The sequence below is a fragment of the Zonotrichia albicollis genome, chromosome Z, assembly GCF_047830755.1.
Source record: "Zonotrichia albicollis isolate bZonAlb1 chromosome Z, bZonAlb1.hap1, whole genome shotgun sequence".
Lineage (NCBI taxonomy): Eukaryota > Metazoa > Chordata > Aves > Passeriformes > Passerellidae > Zonotrichia > Zonotrichia albicollis.
Window position 1 is genome coordinate 39,421,865 of NC_133860.1, and position 19,030 is coordinate 39,440,894.

Consider the following 19,030-nt stretch of genomic DNA (forward strand, 5'->3'; position numbering starts at 1 on the left):
ATTCCCCCTGACATCAGCAATCCCTGTGTTCAGGGAGATGCTGCAAACATTCAGGCAGATTTTGTACATTCCCACCATACTCCCCAGGAAGGAGCTGCCAGTGCTGTGGCTCCCCTCACACTTTCCTTAACAGCAAAGAGCAATTGGGTTGGCAATAGTGAGAGAGAGAGAGGGAGAGACTATTCTGGGTTGTATAAAGTGTCTAACCATGTGTCTTCTCGAATTTGACTGAATTTCCATCCCATTCCCAAGACATTTCTGGAGGAAAACTAGAGGGAAATAGATGTTAGGCAGAGAGGTAGAAATAAGAAATGTCGAATTCTAGAGAGCCACACATTTATGCCACCCCTTTGGCCTGTGGAAAAGAGGAGCATTTCCCTCCAAGCTCTGCCTTGGCAGCCCGCCGCAGCCCACTGGCAAAGGCAGCCGTTTGCTCAGCTCTTGAGGCTTTGGAAGGATTTCCTTAGGCCGATAGATTTTTGTGCTGGATGCAGGCATTTCCAGCTTTCTGAGGGGAAGGAAACATTGAAACAGGATTCTTTGATTTCCAGGGCGTGGGCAAAGCCAAGAGGAGCAAAAGCCCCCCCAGAAAGGAGGAGGGGCAGACAGGGAAGAGAAGCCGCAAGAGGGCTGGCAGCGCCGAGTGTCCCTGCTGCCAACCGCGCCAGCCGCCCCGTTCGGCGGGAGGCCCCTTTCCCTGCGGCCAGTGCAAACGGTGCGCAACTTCCTGCTCCTTCTGCTCCAACCTGCGCCTTTGCACTAAAACAGGCTGACCCTTTGCAAAGGCGCCGCAGGGCAAGCTCACGCCACTTGCACCATCGCCCCTCGCAGCCCTGCTCAAGCGTACAACCCACCTCAAACCCAAACAGCTCCCTTCAAACCCAGCCTTCACAATCAAACCTTGCCATGCCCCAACCAGACACACTGCATCCAAGTAGCAGCAGATGCATCAAAGCTTCCTTTGATGCTGCTGATCAAATTCCAAATAGGATGCAACAAAAGGAGGAAGACATTTCAAGGCATTGAAACAAGAAAGGTTGGACTCATGGGCTGATCAATTCACAATGTGCCACTGCCCAAAAAGACAGAAATTTGGACTTAAACGGAGATCTTGGCGCTTGCTTCAATGGTGTGTACTAAATTGACCAATGTACTAAATTGACCAAATTTGTTTCCTATCTTCCAGGGTGTTTGAAACCATCAAGGAAAGGAACAAACACAGGAGAAGACATCGGCCTCGCAAGGAAGCAGAGCCTCTCCCCAAGAAGAAAAGACCAAATTAGACAAGGCTGCGGCTTGTCCAGGCCTAGCAAGGCTTAGGCGTCAATAGGACTAGTTAGGAATAGGACTGATTTTTACGCTTTTAGACTTGTTGAAATTCTACTTAGTTAGTTTACATGATAGGAATCTCCTTCATTTCTTAGTTAAGTTACATGTATATTATTCAAGATTCTTTAGTAGTATTAGATTTATCAGTACCTGCAAGACATTTAGTGTTAGTTACGATCCGTCTTTTACCATTTTACCTTTATTGAGACAGGATCTGTTTTTATCATTAAACCGTGTTTGTTCCACTTTGTCTTTTGGTCTGTGTGAAATCACTCCAGCAACGTTTGTTCCATTTGCCTGCTGTTGCAAACACAGCACACTCCCTGACAGGAGAATCTGGGCACGCACCACCTCCCCCAGGCACAGCCCCTTGCTCAGCTGGCAGGACTGGCAAAGTTGTGTCTCCTTTACTGCCAGGGAAAGAACGCGGGCGCTTCATCCTTTGACTACTAAACATCTCAGCTGCCAGTGGAAAGGGAGGCTTTGTTTAATTCAATCAATTGGATCTAAATGAGTGCTCTGCTCTCACCATCTTTTCTGCCTCAAAGCAACGGCTTTAGTCATTTTGTAGCCCAGCAACATAACTTTGTTTCATTTTGGGGGACTGATGGACCTGACCACCTTGGAGCACGTTTCTAGAACCCCTCCGATTCTATCACATTCATAACCACATGCACCACAAAGGTATCAGTAGTCCAGTTTCAGTTTCTCTTGAAAGGAACACTCTCCCGCCCTGGGCCTCCACCAATCTCCTCAGCTAAAGCAGAGCGGCTGGCATCATTATCCTCTCTCTGGCTTCCCACACTTCAGGTATTTGCAGCAAAGAAGAAGCAAAGTCCCTCTTTTATCTAGCCCAGCAAATGGCACTGCCCAGCAAGGCTTTGGTGGCAGGGGCTGTGCAGGGTGGAGAGGGGGCCAGGGAGGGGGCAATTGCCAGGCTGCTTCTGGGAAGCGCAGGCAAGCTTGCCCTTGTCTGATGGAGCCAGTGCAGCTGGCCTTTGGAGCCTACAAAGTGTCTGCCTTGCAGTGCCACTTGGTACAGCTGCCCCCTCACTTTGCTGCCCTGTGCGCAACATGCAGCTGGGAAGGAAGCAAGATGGGCACTGAAGCAAGATTTGCTTTGCCTTAACAATAGGCAGGAAAGCAGCAAAACTGGCTGGCTTTGGTCCTATCTGGCATCTAAGTATGAAAAGAAACGTGAAGGCCGTCAGTGTGGAAAGGTAATTCCGTCAGCGTTCCTGTCTTAGAGGAATCCCCGAGTCTTTTGAGACAAACACCTAGCTTCTCCAAGGGAGCTGCAAGAGGGATGTAGAAATTCTGCATTCATGTGTGCTGCAGAAATGCCACTGTGCTGTCCCTGTGTGTGTGTGTGTGTCCCCATCATTTCCCCTGAGAAACATTCTGTTTCTCCAAGTTTCAGGGAAGGAATGATGAGGTGAGAGACCAGCTCAGAGGCCCAAGGAGGGAAAACATCAAGTGACATAATTGGGCACCAAAAGGAGATTTGACAAAGGGGGCAGCATGAATGCCTCCACTTTGAGAGGAAGCTTTGAAGTTGGCTCTCTGCTGAACAACTTGCACATTCCAGCTCCTCTCAGAGCTGGAGGAGAGCCTGTGGGAGGAGTCGTGCTGCTTCTCCAGGGCAGGAGATGAGCTCTGGGCCCTTGGACACAGCCAGCCTCCTGGGCACGTTCAGCTGGGGACACCTTGCAGAGAAGCAGCGAGGAGAGACACGCCTGTCCCTGCACTGCTTTTGCCCGTCTCCTCAGACCACGCAGGTCAAAAGGCCAATGGCAAGGGTCTCAGAGCAAGCTTGCAGCAGCAGAAGTAAAAGGGGCAAAGGTAGCCCATGCCTGTTTGTGTGCCATGGCTCCCCTGGGGTTCTACATGGAATGTTGGGCTGTGCCCATGGCAACTGTCGTTGTCTCCTGCTCCTGCGGCCGTTGGTGGAACGCTGCTGGAGCAGCACTGGAGCAGCAGCTGCAGGATCAGCTCCTGGGCTGTCCCTGAGCAGCCGCCTCCTGCACTCAGCGCCACACCCGGCCTCTGCACCCACATCCTCGTCTCCCCGCCTGCCTCCAGGCATCCCCACAGCACTTGGGCACCGTCAAAGGTAAGAAAATCCCCGTTTGCCCTCAAAGCACTAACACAAGGCCACCAGGCTCCAGCTGCCTCTCCCACCAACCACGACACACAGCCTGCGTGCTCACTTTCCCCACACCAGCTTCCATGTCAAAGCGGGCTGCACCTTGCCAAGGAATCGTCTTGCCTCCCGGGCAAACACAGACACTTCCATAGAGGATGCAGAGAGCTGTCACAGTGCACTTGCAGATCCTCCTCCACAGATCACCTGCTTCAAAGTTCTTGGCACCCATTGCACTCCTAAACCCAGCTTTTGGTGACCCCAAAACAAATTGTTCATGGCTGAGGAGTTCAGGCCTTCAGTGTCAACAAATCCCATTATGCCCTGACTCAGCTCACACCTGCTCCAAAGCTGCAAAAACAAGAATGATGGCACTTCTCCTCTGGGACCCCTGTCATTCAGGCCATGCAAGCATTTGACCGGCCTTGTCCTCAAGCACAGGTGTTCAACTTCAAAAATCATCTGCTATCAGCAATCCTTATGTGCTTGCATAGTTACGTCTCTGATAGGAACATTCTCTTTTCCTATCGTATAGATACTTTTTTGCAATGCATGTAGGGCTGGTTCCGCCTCATGCTCAGGGGCAACTGGGAAATGCCGTCTTCTCAAGAACACACTCACAGTATCAGAGAATTTTCTGGCTTGGAAGGGATTCTCAAAGATCACTGAGCCCAACTGCGGGGCAGCCTCAACAATCACACCCTGTGCCCAAGAGCGCTGTCCAAACAATTTTGGAGCTCCGTCAGCCTTGGTGCTGGGACCTCTTCCCTGGAGAGCCTCTTCCAGTGGCCAAGCACCCTCTGGCTCTGAAGAGCCTTTTCCTTCTATCCACCCTAAGCCTGCACTGGCACATCTTGCAGGCCATTCTCTTGGGTGTTCCCAGTGGCTCCAGGACTGAAGAGAGTAGTGCATGGCCTTCTGCTTCCCCTCCTCAGGAAGCTGCTGACTGCTAGAGGCTCCTGCCTAGGCAATTCCACCTCAAAAACATGGCAATGACAGCAAACAGAAAGGAGCTGGGACAGAGGAGCTCAGGCTTTGCAACCATGAGGATCAGAAGGAAGGCTACTGACACATCCTTGGCAGAACCATTTTTAACTGGAGCATTGTTTGGACCTTTTTCAGGTGGAAAGGAGAGGAACAATGAAAAGGAAAGCAAGAGCCAACAATCAGCCGTGAGTTTTGGCCTAGGGTTAAAGGGCAGCAAACTGGAGGAATGGCCAGGAGGAGAACTGCTCTTTCACACTCACGCTGGGATGGCTTCAAGCCTGTGCAGCCACAGGAAGGCTCTCTCGAGCACTTGCCTTTCTTACCTCCACCTCCTTCTTCCTTCAGACACATCAATGTTGGCAGCGACTTTCAGGCTGAGCTCCCAGAGCTGCAGAGCAGAGCACCAAGTGAGGATGAAGAGCCTGCAACCCTGGTCTGGAAGCCCTGGGGGGAAGATGACTCTGACATGGAAAAACCTGACAGAGGTAGCTTCTCTTCAAGCTTTTCTTCCACCCCTGACATACTTGGGTCTTTCAAAAGCTCCTTTTGCATAGAAAGGCAGCTTTTTGCAGCCTCTGCTTCTCTCCCTGTCTCGCCCATCTTCCCATCTACAAGTGTTAGAGGCAAGGAGAATGCTCTGCTTCTGCAGCAGAGCAGGAAAAAGAGCAAGCATCTTGCTCTCCAAATTGCTCAGGCCCATTTGCCACTGCAAGAGGGGAGATTGGCCTCCACTTCTTCTTACAGAAGCTGCTTTGAAGGGAGAGCCAGCACTGCGGGGGCCCTCGCTTCAGCTGGCCCTGCCTTTGCTCTCCTTTTCATGCTCTCCAAGCTGCTGCATTTAGCTCCCGGCCTTTCCTTGCGCCTTGCATGGCAACCTTTGCCCTTGCTGGCCTCAAGGCTGACTTTGGCTGGGTTTTTGTTGTGCTTGCAGTAAGAGAACTGCTGGACATGGCCAGCTCCCGTGGCATTCCCGGGGCAGCAGCTGACCTGGAGCGCGCCCTGCACTGCCTGCACCAGGCACGCGGCAGCGTTGCGGTAAGAAGCGGCTCTGTGGGCGCACACAAGAGGGCACAGGGAATGCACAAGGCCCGCCCACTGGGACAGCCTTTCCTGCCTGCTCCTTCAAGGAGTGTCTTTCTAGGGAGCAGAGCACTGGCTGCCTGCTGTGTCTCCTCCAGCTGCGTCAGGGCTGAGCCCAAAGGGCTCCAGCAGGGACAATCTCCCTCCTGCAGGCGGCGGCGCAAGGCCCTGCAGCCTGCTGCCTTGGAAATGGCCTGCCCGTCTGGGTTCTCTAAGACATTTGGAGGGGAAATTCCCACAAGCCTCAGTCAGCTGAGGCCATTCTGGCTGCAGCAGGAGCAAAATCATTACGTTGGTGAGCAAAATGTCACTCTTGGGGACCAGGATCAAAGGGCTGGGCAGCAAAAACTAGGCACTGGCATCAAATCCCAGGCTCTCACCCACATGGCATACAGTTGCTTGAATGTCTGAAGAGGCAAAGTAGCTGAAAGGCAGCATCTCTGATTTTTGGCTCATTTTGGATGTGGTGCGGTGGCTAAAGCCTTTTCCCCTTGGATCTTGCAGGAGGCTCTGGAGATGTTGCTCTCAGGGGGGCCTGCGACAACTCAAGGCCATCCCTTGGCCGATTATCATTACGCAGGTAAGCAAAGCAGAGCTTCTTCCTTCACTGGCAGATGCTGCCGTCCCCTTCATTGTTGTGGCAAGCGTTTCTGCTTTAACAAATTGGGCTTAACACCAGCACAAGGTCTTGTCTTCTCGGCGGGTGGGGAAAGCACCAGCATCTAGTCCTTCAGCTTGACTTGTTTTCCAGTCCTTTTCCCTGGGCAATGCCTGCTCTTGTCTTCATCACCTTCTCAGGGAGCAGACATGTACTCACACGTCAATGATGGCCTGCTACCATTTGCTTTTTGTGGCCACTGGGATCTACTTCATGTGGATCCAGGGATCCATTTACCTGCTGCTTTTTATTGCCAGGCTCTGACAGATGGACACCTGAGGAGAAGGACTCCTTCCAAAAGGCTTTCCACACCTATGGCAAGGATTTCCATCTCATCCAGAAGCAGGTAAAGCCGCAGGACATTCTTTACCTGAGCAGATCATCACCAGCAAAGCTTGCTTATGTCTGCTAACAAGCACTGGCCTTCAGTCTCTCTCTTCTCAAGTACCAAAACTGTTCAAGTAGTAACAAAACAGGACATCAAAGGCCTGTGTGAAAAGGATGATCCTGTCTCTCCAGCCCTTTTCTCCAAGCTCTTTTGGAAGATAAAGCTTTATTCTCTCAGACTTTTTGCGCAATTCTGCTGCTGCTTCCACAAGACATTGTGCTGGCATGACTGCAGTGAAGCCGGGAAAGAAGAGCTGTGCTAGATGCATTTCTTGTTGATCTGTGCATTACGTCTGTTGCCACGTAGCATGATACACGGTTTACTACATTGCATGATGCCTCTCTTTCTCCATGTTGATTTCATTTTACACCCTCCTCCATTTACTTCATGATTTTACTTCCTAGTTTACTCCATCTTCTACTTTTTCCCCAATGCACCCTACCAAGGAATTTTAGATTCCTTCTTTTTCCCTTCCCAACAGATCCAGACTAAGACCGTGGCACAGTGTGTGGAGTACTACTACACCTGGAAAAAGGAGCATCCAGTTGCCAGCACTCTTGCTCAGGTGAGGGGGAAGAAAATCCAGGCGTGCCAGGAGGGTGGAGAAACTGGGAGAAGGGGACAAAACCTGCTGGCGAGCCATGCCAGACACCGCTTTGCCAGGATCACATCAGCCCGTGCGCTGGCAAAGGCGCAGCAGATGCTGCCCAGGCCTTCCTTCTGCTGCTGCCCTGAAATACGCCATTCTGGAGCCTAACTTTGAGCCAAGAAAGCCGCACCACCACCCAAATGGGCTTTGGCTCTCTACGGATGGTTTTCTCAAGGGCTGCCACCTTAGCTGACTCCAATCAGACCCTTCCTTCCCCGCTTAATTCCCCCTGACATCAGCAATCCCTGTGTTCAGGGAGATGCTGCAAACATTCAGGCAGATTTTGTACATTCCCACCATACTCCCCAGGAAGGAGCTGCCAGTGCTGTGGCTCCCCTCACACTTTCCTTAACAGCAAAGAGCAATTGGGTTGGCAATAGTGAGAGAGAGAGAGGGAGAGACTATTCTGGGTTGTATAAAGTGTCTAACCATGTGTCTTCTCGAATTTGACTGAATTTCCATCCCATTCCCAAGACATTTCTGGAGGAAAACTAGAGGGAAATAGATGTTAGGCAGAGAGGTAGAAATAAGAAATGTCGAATTCTAGAGAGCCACACATTTATGCCACCCCTTTGGCCTGTGGAAAAGAGGAGCATTTCCCTCCAAGCTCTGCCTTGGCAGCCCGCCGCAGCCCACTGGCAAAGGCAGCCGTTTGCTCAGCTCTTGAGGCTTTGGAAGGATTTCCTTAGGCCGATAGATTTTTGTGCTGGATGCAGGCATTTCCAGCTTTCTGAGGGGAAGGAAACATTGAAACAGGATTCTTTGATTTCCAGGGCGTGGGCAAAGCCAAGAGGAGCAAAAGCCCCCCCAGAAAGGAGGAGGGGCAGACAGGGAAGAGAAGCCGCAATAGGGCTGGCAGCGCCGAGTGTCCCTGCTGCCAACCGCGCCAGCCGCCCCGTTCGGCGGGAGGCCCCTTTCCCTGCGGCCAGTGCAAACGGTGCGCAACTTCCTGCTCCTTCTGCTCCAACCTGCGCCTTTGCACTAAAACAGGCTGACCCTTTGCAAAGGCGCCGCAGGGCAAGCTCACGCCACTTGCACCATCGCCCCTCGCAGCCCTGCTCAAGCGTACAACCCACCTCAAACCCAAACAGCTCCCTTCAAACCCAGCCTTCACAATCAAACCTTGCCATGCCCCAACCAGACACACTGCATCCAAGTAGCAGCAGATGCATCAAAGCTTCCTTTGATGCTGCTGATCAAATTCCAAATAGGATGCAACAAAAGGAGGAAGACATTTCAAGGCATTGAAACAAGAAAGGTTGGACTCATGGGCTGATCAATTCACAATGTGCCACTGCCCAAGAAGACAGAAATTTGGACTTAAACGGAGATCTTGGCGCTTGCTTCAATGGTGTGTACTAAATTGACCAATGTACTAAATTGACCAAATTTGTTTCCTATCTTCCAGGGTGTTTGAAACCATCAAGGAAAGGAACAAACACAGGAGAAGACATCGGCCTCACAAGGAAGCAGAGCCTCTCCCCAAGAAGAAAAGACCAAATTAGACAAGGCTGCGGCTTGTCCAGGCCTAGCAAGGCTTAGGCGTCAATAGGACTAGTTAGGAATAGGACTGATTTTTACGCTTTTAGACTTGTTGAAATTCTACTTAGTTAGTTTACATGATAGGAATCTCCTTCATTTCTTAGTTAAGTTACATGCATATTATTCAAGATTCTTTAGTAGTATTAGATTTATCAGTACCTGCAAGACATTTAGTGTTAGTTACGATCCGTCTTTTACCATTTCACCTTTATTGAGACAGAATCTGTTTTTATCATTAAACCGTGTTTGTTCCACTTTGTCTTTTGGTCTGTGTGAAATCACTCCAGCAACGTTTGTTCCATTTGCCTGCTGTTGCAAACACAGCACACTCCCTGACAGGAGAATCTGGGCACGCACCACCTCCCCCAGGCACAGCCCCTTGCTCAGCTGGCAGGACTGGCAAAGTTGTGTCTCCTTTACTGCCAGGGAAAGAACGCGGGCGCTTCATCCTTTGACTACTAAACATCTCAGCTGCCAGTGGAAAGGGAGGCTTTGTTTAATTCAATCAATTGGATCTAAATGAGTGCTCTGCTCTCACCATCTTTTCTGCCTCAAAGCAACGGCTTTAGTCATTTTGTAGCCCAGCAACATAACTTTGTTTCATTTTGGGGGACTGATGGACCTGACCACCTTGGAGCACGTTTCTAGAACCCCTCCGATTCTATCACATTCATAACCACATGCACCACAAAGGTATCAGTAGTCCAGTTTCAGTTTCTCTTGAAAGGAACACTCTCCCGCCCTGGGCCTCCACCAATCTCCTCAGCTAAAGCAGAGCGGCTGGCATCATTATCCTCTCTCTGGCTTCCCACACTTCAGGTATTTGCAGCAAAGAAGAAGCAAAGTCCCTCTTTTATCTAGCCCAGCAAATGGCACTGCCCAGCAAGCCTTTGGTGGCAGGGGCTGTGCAGGGTGGAGAGGGGGCCAGGGAGGGGGCAATTGCCAGGCTGCTTCTGGGAAGCGCAGGCAAGCTTGCCCTTGTCTGATGGAGCCAGTGCAGCTGGCCTTTGGAGCCTACAAAGTGTCTGCCTTGCAGTGCCACTTGGTACAGCTGCCCCCTCACTTTGCTGCCCTGTGCGCAACATGCAGCTGGGAAGGAAGCAAGATGGGCACTGAAGCAAGATTTGCTTTGCCTTAACAATAGGCAGGAAAGCAGCAAAACTGGCTGGCTTTGGTCCTATCTGGCATCTAAGTATGAAAAGAAACGTGAAGGCCGTCAGTGTGGAAAGGTAATTCCGTCAGCGTTCCTGTCTTAGAGGAATCCCCGAGTCTTTTGAGACAAACACCTAGCTTCTCCAAGGGAGCTGCAAGAGGGATGTAGAAATTCTGCATTCATGTGTGCTGCAGAAATGCCACTGTGCTGTCCCTGTGTGTGTGTGTGTGTGCCCATCATTTCCCCTGAGAAACATTCTGTTTCTCCAAGTTTCAGGGAAGGAATGATGAGGTGAGAGACCAGCTCAGAGGCCCAAGGAGGGAAAACATCAAGTGACATAATTGGGCACCAAAAGGAGATTTGACAAAGGGGGCAGCATGAATGCCTCCACTTTGAGAGGAAGCTTTGAAGTTGGCTCTCTGCTGAACAACTTGCACATTCCAGCTCCTCTCAGAGCTGGAGGAGAGCCTGTGGGAGGAGTCGTGCTGCTTCTCCAGGGCAGGAGATGAGCTCTGGGCCCTTGGACACAGCCAGCCTCCTGGGCACGTTCAGCTGGGGACACCTTGCAGAGAAGCAGCGAGGAGAGACACGCCTGTCCCTGCACTGCTTTTGCCCGTCTCCTCAGACCACGCAGGTCAAAAGGCCAATGGCAAGGGTCTCAGAGCAAGCTTGCAGCAGCAGAAGTAAAAGGGGCAAAGGTAGCCCATGCCTGTTTGTGTGCCATGGCTCCCCTGGGGTTCTACATGGAATGTTGGGCTGTGCCCATGGCAACTGTCGTTGTCTCCTGCTCCTGCGGCCGTTGGCGGAACGCTGCTGGAGCAGCACTGGAGCAGCAGCTGCAGGATCAGCTCCTGGGCTGTCCCTGAGCAGCCGCCTCCTGCACTCAGCGCCACACCCGGCCTCTGCACCCACATCCTCGTCTCCCCGCCTGCCTCCAGGCATCCCCACAGCACTTGGGCACCGTCAAAGGTAAGAAAATCCCCGTTTGCCCTCAAAGCACTAACACAAGGCCACCAGGCTCCAGCTGCCTCTCCCACCAACCACGACACACAGCCTGCGTGCTCACTTTCCCCACACCAGCTTCCATGTCAAAGCGGGCTGCACCTTGCCAAGGAATCGTCTTGCCTCCCGGGCAAACACAGACACTTCCATAGAGGATGCAGAGAGCTGTCACAGTGCACTTGCAGATCCTCCTCCACAGATCACCTGCTTCAAAGTTCTTGGCACCCATTGCACTCCTAAACCCAGCTTTTGGTGACCCCAAAACAAATTGTTCATGGCTGAGGAGTTCAGGCCTTCAGTGTCAACAAATCCCATTATGCCCTGACTCAGCTCACACCTGCTCCAAAGCTGCAAAAACAAGAATGATGGCACTTCTCCTCTGGGACCCCTGTCATTCAGGCCATGCAAGCATTTGACCGGCCTTGTCCTCAAGCACAGGTGTTCAACTTCAAAAATCATCTGCTATCAGCAATCCTTATGTGCTTGCATAGTTACGTCTCTGATAGGAACATTCTCTTTTCCTATCGTATAGATACTTTTTTGCAATGCATGTAGGGCTGGTTCCGCCTCATGCTCAGGGGCAACTGGGAAATGCCGTCTTCTCAAGAACACACTCACAGTATCAGAGAATTTTCTGGCTTGGAAGGGATTCTCAAAGATCACTGAGCCCAACTGCGGGGCAGCCTCAACAATCACACCCTGTGCCCAAGAGCGCTGTCCAAACAATTTTGGAGCTCCGTCAGCCTTGGTGCTGGGACCTCTTCCCTGGAGAGCCTCTTCCAGTGGCCAAGCACCCTCTGGCTCTGAAGAGCCTTTTCCTTCTATCCACCCTAAGCCTGCACTGGCACATCTTGCAGGCCATTCTCTTGGGTGTTCCCAGTGGCTCCAGGACTGAAGAGAGTAGTGCATGGCCTTCTGCTTCCCCTCCTCAGGAAGCTGCTGACTGCTAGAGGCTCCTGCCTAGGCAATTCCACCTCAAAAACATGGCAATGACAGCAAACAGAAAGGAGCTGGGACAGAGGAGCTCAGGCTTTGCAACCATGAGGATCAGAAGGAAGGCTACTGACACATCCTTGGCAGAACCATTTTTAACTGGAGCATTGTTTGGACCTTTTTCAGGTGGAAAGGAGAGGAACAATGAAAAGGAAAGCAAGAGCCAACAATCAGCCGTGAGTTTTGGCCTAGGGTTAAAGGGCAGCAAACTGGAGGAATGGCCAGGAGGAGAACTGCTCTTTCACACTCACGCTGGGATGGCTTCAAGCCTGTGCAGCCACAGGAAGGCTCTCTCGAGCACTTGCCTTTCTTACCTCCACCTCCTTCTTCCTTCAGACACATCAATGTTGGCAGCGACTTTCAGGCTGAGCTCCCAGAGCTGCAGAGCAGAGCACCAAGTGAGGATGAAGAGCCTGCAACCCTGGTCTGGAAGCCCTGGGGGGAAGATGACTCTGACATGGAAAAACCTGACAGAGGTAGCTTCTCTTCAAGCTTTTCTTCCACCCCTGACATACTTGGGTCTTTCAAAAGCTCCTTTTGCATAGAAAGGCAGCTTTTTGCAGCCTCTGCTTCTCTCCCTGTCTCGCCCATCTTCCCATCTACAAGTGTTAGAGGCAAGGAGAATGCTCTGCTTCTGCAGCAGAGCAGGAAAAAGAGCAAGCATCTTGCTCTCCAAATTGCTCAGGCCCATTTGCCACTGCAAGAGGGGAGATTGGCCTCCACTTCTTCTTACAGAAGCTGCTTTGAAGGGAGAGCCAGCACTGCGGGGGCCCTCGCTTCAGCTGGCCCTGCCTTTGCTCTCCTTTTCATGCTCTCCAAGCTGCTGCATTTAGCTCCCGGCCTTTCCTTGCGCCTTGCATGGCAACCTTTGCCCTTGCTGGCCTCAAGGCTGACTTTGGCTGGGTTTTTGTTGTGCTTGCAGTAAGAGAACTGCTGGACATGGCCAGCTCCCGTGGCATTCCCGGGGCAGCAGCTGACCTGGAGCGCGCCCTGCACTGCCTGCACCAGGCACGCGGCAGCGTTGCGGTAAGAAGCGGCTCTGTGGGCGCACACAAGAGGGCACAGGGAATGCACAAGGCCCGCCCACTGGGACAGCCTTTCCTGCCTGCTCCTTCAAGGAGTGTCTTTCTAGGGAGCAGAGCACTGGCTGCCTGCTGTGTCTCCTCCAGCTGCGTCAGGGCTGAGCCCAAAGGGCTCCAGCAGGGACAATCTCCCTCCTGCAGGCGGCGGCGCAAGGCCCTGCAGCCTGCTGCCTTGGAAATGGCCTGCCCGTCTGGGTTCTCTAAGACATTTGGAGGGGAAATTCCCACAAGCCTCAGTCAGCTGAGGCCATTCTGGCTGCAGCAGGAGCAAAATCATTACGTTGGTGAGCAAAATGTCACTCTTGGGGACCAGGATCAAAGGGCTGGGCAGCAAAAACTAGGCACTGGCATCAAATCCCAGGCTCTCACCCACATGGCATACAGTTGCTTGAATGTCTGAAGAGGCAAAGTAGCTGAAAGGCAGCATCTCTGATTTTTGGCTCATTTTGGATGTGGTGCGGTGGCTAAAGCCTTTTCCCCTTGGATCTTGCAGGAGGCTCTGGAGATGTTGCTCTCAGGGGGGCCTGCGACAACTCAAGGCCATCCCTTGGCCGATTATCATTACGCAGGTAAGCAAAGCAGAGCTTCTTCCTTCACTGGCAGATGCTGCCGTCCCCTTCATTGTTGTGGCAAGCGTTTCTGCTTTAACAAATTGGGCTTAACACCAGCACAAGGTCTTGTCTTCTCGGCGGGTGGGGAAAGCACCAGCATCTAGTCCTTCAGCTTGACTTGTTTTCCAGTCCTTTTCCCTGGGCAATGCCTGCTCTTGTCTTCATCACCTTCTCAGGGAGCAGACATGTACTCACACGTCAATGATGGCCTGCTACCATTTGCTTTTTGTGGCCACTGGGATCTACTTCATGTGGATCCAGGGATCCATTTACCTGCTGCTTTTTATTGCCAGGCTCTGACAGATGGACACCTGAGGAGAAGGACTCCTTCCAAAAGGCTTTCCACACCTATGGCAAGGATTTCCATCTCATCCAGAAGCAGGTAAAGCCGCAGGACATTCTTTACCTGAGCAGATCATCACCAGCAAAGCTTGCTTATGTCTGCTAACAAGCACTGGCCTTCAGTCTCTCTCTTCTCAAGTACCAAAACTGTTCAAGTAGTAACAAAACAGGACATCAAAGGCCTGTGTGAAAAGGATGATCCTGTCTCTCCAGCCCTTTTCTCCAAGCTCTTTTGGAAGATAAAGCTTTATTCTCTCAGACTTTTTGCGCAATTCTGCTGCTGCTTCCACAAGACATTGTGCTGGCATGACTGCAGTGAAGCCGGGAAAGAAGAGCTGTGCTAGATGCATTTCTTGTTGATCTGTGCATTACGTCTGTTGCCACGTAGCATGATACACGGTTTACTACATTGCATGATGCCTCTCTTTCTCCATGTTGATTTCATTTTACACCCTCCTCCATTTACTTCATGATTTTACTTCCTAGTTTACTCCATCTTCTACTTTTTCCCCAATGCACCCTACCAAGGAATTTTAGATTCCTTCTTTTTCCCTTCCCAACAGATCCAGACTAAGACCGTGGCACAGTGTGTGGAGTACTACTACACCTGGAAAAAGGAGCATCCAGTTGCCAGCACTCTTGCTCAGGTGAGGGGGAAGAAAATCCAGGCGTGCCAGGAGGGTGGAGAAACTGGGAGAAGGGGACAAAACCTGCTGGCGAGCCATGCCAGACACCGCTTTGCCAGGATCACATCAGCCCGTGCGCTGGCAAAGGCGCAGCAGATGCTGCCCAGGCCTTCCTTCTGCTGCTGCCCTGAAATACGCCATTCTGGAGCCTAACTTTGAGCCAAGAAAGCCCCACCACCACCCAAATGGGCTTTGGCTCTCTACGGATGGTTTTCTCAAGGGCTGCCACCTTAGCTGACTCCAATCAGACCCTTCCTTCCCCGCTTAATTCCCCCTGACATCAGCAATCCCTGTGTTCAGGGAGATGCTGCAAACATTCAGGCAGATTTTGTACATTCCCACCATACTCCCCAGGAAGGAGCTGCCAGTGCTGTGGCTCCCCTCACACTTTCCTTAACAGCAAAGAGCAATTGGGTTGGCAATAGTGAGAGAGAGAGAGGGAGAGACTATTCTGGGTTGTATAAAGTGTCTAACCATGTGTCTTCTCGAATTTGACTGAATTTCCATCCCATTCCCAAGACATTTCTGGAGGAAAACTAGAGGGAAATAGATGTTAGGCAGAGAGGTAGAAATAAGAAATGTCGAATTCTAGAGAGCCACACATTTATGCCACCCCTTTGGCCTGTGGAAAAGAGGAGCATTTCCCTCCAAGCTCTGCCTTGGCAGCCCGCCGCAGCCCACTGGCAAAGGCAGCCGTTTGCTCAGCTCTTGAGGCTTTGGAAGGATTTCCTTAGGCCGATAGATTTTTGTGCTGGATGCAGGCATTTCCAGCTTTCTGAGGGGAAGGAAACATTGAAACAGGATTCTTTGATTTCCAGGGCGTGGGCAAAGCCAAGAGGAGCAAAAGCCCCCCCAGAAAGGAGGAGGGGCAGACAGGGAAGAGAAGCCGCAAGAGGGCTGGCAGCGCCGAGTGTCCCTGCTGCCAACCGCGCCAGCCGCCCCGTTCGGCGGGAGGCCCCTTTCCCTGCGGCCAGTGCAAACGGTGCGCAACTTCCTGCTCCTTCTGCTCCAACCTGCGCCTTTGCACTAAAACAGGCTGACCCTTTGCAAAGGCGCCGCAGGGCAAGCTCACGCCACTTGCACCATCGCCCCTCGCAGCCCTGCTCAAGCGTACAACCCACCTCAAACCCAAACAGCTCCCTTCAAACCCAGCCTTCACAATCAAACCTTGCCATGCCCCAACCAGACACACTGCATCCAAGTAGCAGCAGATGCATCAAAGCTTCCTTTGATGCTGCTGATCAAATTCCAAATAGGATGCAACAAAAGGAGGAAGACATTTCAAGGCATTGAAACAAGAAAGGTTGGACTCATGGGCTGATCAATTCACAATGTGCCACTGCCCAAAAAGACAGAAATTTGGACTTAAACGGAGATCTTGGCGCTTGCTTCAATGGTGTGTACTAAATTGACCAATGTACTAAATTGACCAAATTTGTTTCCTATCTTCCAGGGTGTTTGAAACCATCAAGGAAAGGAACAAACACAGGAGAAGACATCGGCCTCGCAAGGAAGCAGAGCCTCTCCCCAAGAAGAAAAGACCAAATTAGACAAGGCTGCGGCTTGTCCAGGCCTAGCAAGGCTTAGGCGTCAATAGGACTAGTTAGGAATAGGACTGATTTTTACGCTTTTAGACTTGTTGAAATTCTACTTAGTTAGTTTACATGATAGGAATCTCCTTCATTTCTTAGTTAAGTTACATGCATATTATTCAAGATTCTTTAGTAGTATTAGATTTATCAGTACCTGCAAGACATTTAGTGTTAGTTACGATCCGTCTTTTACCATTTCACCTTTATTGAGACAGAATCTGTTTTTATCATTAAACCGTGTTTGTTCCACTTTGTCTTTTGGTCTGTGTGAAATCACTCCAGCAACGTTTGTTCCATTTGCCTGCTGTTGCAAACACAGCACACTCCCTGACAGGAGAATCTGGGCACGCACCACCTCCCCCAGGCACAGCCCCTTGCTCAGCTGGCAGGACTGGCAAAGTTGTGTCTCCTTTACTGCCAGGGAAAGAACGCGGGCGCTTCATCCTTTGACTACTAAACATCTCAGCTGCCAGTGGAAAGGGAGGCTTTGTTTAATTCAATCAATTGGATCTAAATGAGTGCTCTGCTCTCACCATCTTTTCTGCCTCAAAGCAACGGCTTTAGTCATTTTGTAGTCCAGCAACATAACTTTGTTTCATTTTGGGGGACTGATGGACCTGACCACCTTGGAGCACGTTTCTAGAACCCCTCCGATTCTATCACATTCATAACCACATGCACCACAAAGGTATCAGTAGTCCAGTTTCAGTTTCTCTTGAAAGGAACACTCTCCCGCCCTGGGCCTCCACCAATCTCCTCAGCTAAAGCAGAGCGGCTGGCATCATTATCCTCTCTCTGGCTTCCCACACTTCAGGTATTTGCAGCAAAGAAGAAGCAAAGTCCCTCTTTTATCTAGCCCAGCAAATGGCACTGCCCAGCAAGCCTTTGGTGGCAGGGGCTGTGCAGGGTGGAGAGGGGGCCAGGGAGGGGGCAATTGCCAGGCTGCTTCTGGGAAGCGCAGGCAAGCTTGCCCTTGTCTGATGGAGCCAGTGCAGCTGGCCTTTGGAGCCTACAAAGTGTCTGCCTTGCAGTGCCACTTGGTACAGCTGCCCCCTCACTTTGCTGCCCTGTGCGCAACATGCAGCTGGGAAGGAAGCAAGATGGGCACTGAAGCAAGATTTGCTTTGCCTTAACAATAGGCAGGAAAGCAGCAAAACTGGCTGGCTTTGGTCCTATCTGGCATCTAAGTATGAAAAGAAACGTGAAGGCCGTCAGTGTGGAAAGGTAATTCCGTCAGCGTTCCTGTCTTAGAGGAATCCCCGAGTCTTTTGAGACAAACACTTAGCTTCTCCAAGGGAGCTGCAAGAGGGATGTAGAAATTCTGCATTCATGTGTGCTGCAGAAATGCCACTGTGCTGTCCCTGTGTGTGTGTGTGTGTGTCCCCATCATTTCCCCTGAGAAACATTCTGTTTCTCCAAGTTTCAGGGAAGGAATGATGAGGTGAGAGACCAGCTCAGAGGCCCAAGGAGGGAAAACATCAAGTGACATAATTGGGCACCAAACGGAGATTTGACAAAGGGGGCAGCATGAATGCCTCCACTTTGAGAGGAAGCTTTGAAGTTGGCTCTCTGCTGAACAACTTGCACATTCCAGCTCCTCTCAGAGCTGGAGGAGAGCCTGTGGGAGAAGTCGTGCTGCTTCTCCAGGGCAGGAGATGAGCTCTGGGCCCTTGGACACAGCCAGCCTCCTGGGCACGTTCAGCTGGGGACACCTTGCAGAGAAGCAGCGAGGAGAGACACGCCTGTCCCTGCACTGCTTTTGCCCGTCTCCTCAGACCACGCAGGTCAAAAGGCCAATGGCAAGGGTCTCAGAGCAAGCTTGCAGCAGCAGAAGTAAAAGGGGCAAAGGTAGCCCATGCCTGTTTGTGTGCCATGGCTCCCCTGGGGTTCTACATGGAATGTTGGGCTGTGCCCATGGCAACTGTCGTTGTCTCCTGCTCCTGCGGCCGTTGGTGGAACGCTGCTGGAGCAGCACTGGAGCAGCAGCTGCAGGATCAGCTCCTGGGCTGTCCCTGAGCAGCCGCCTCCTGCACTCAGCGCCACACCCGGCCTCTGCACCCACATCCTCGTCTCCCCGCCTGCCTCCAGGCATCCCCACAGCACTTGGGCACCGTCAAAGGTAAGAAAATCCCCGTTTGCCCTCAAAGCACTAACACAAGGCCACCAGGCTCCAGCTGCCTCTCCCACCAACCACGACACACAGCCTGCGTGCTCACTTTCCCCACACCAGCTTCCATGTCAAAGCGGGCTGCACCTTGCCAAGGAATCGTCTTGCCTCCCGGGCAAACACAGACACTTCCATAGAGGATGCAGAGAGCTGTCACAGTGCACTTGCAGATCCTCCTCCACAGATCACCTGCTTCAAAGTTCTTGGCACCCATTGCACTCCTAAACCCAGCTTTTGGTGACCCCAAAACAAATTGTTCATGGCTGAGGAGTTCAGGCCTTCAGTGTCAACAAATCCCATTATGCCCTGACTCAGCTCACACCTGCTCCAAAGCTGCAAAAACAAGAATGATGGCACTTCTCCTCTGGGACCCCTGTCATTCAGGCCATGCAAGCATTTGACCGGCCTTGTCCTCAAGCACAGGTGTTCAACTTCAAAAATCATCTGCTATCAGCAATCCTTATGTGCTTGCATAGTTACGTCTCTGATAGGAACATTCTCTTTTCCTATCGTATAGATACTTTTTTGCAATGCATGTAGGGCTGGTTCCGCCTCATGCTCAGGGGCAACTGGGAAATGCCGTCTTCTCAAGAACACACTCACAGTATCAGAGAATTTTCTGGCTT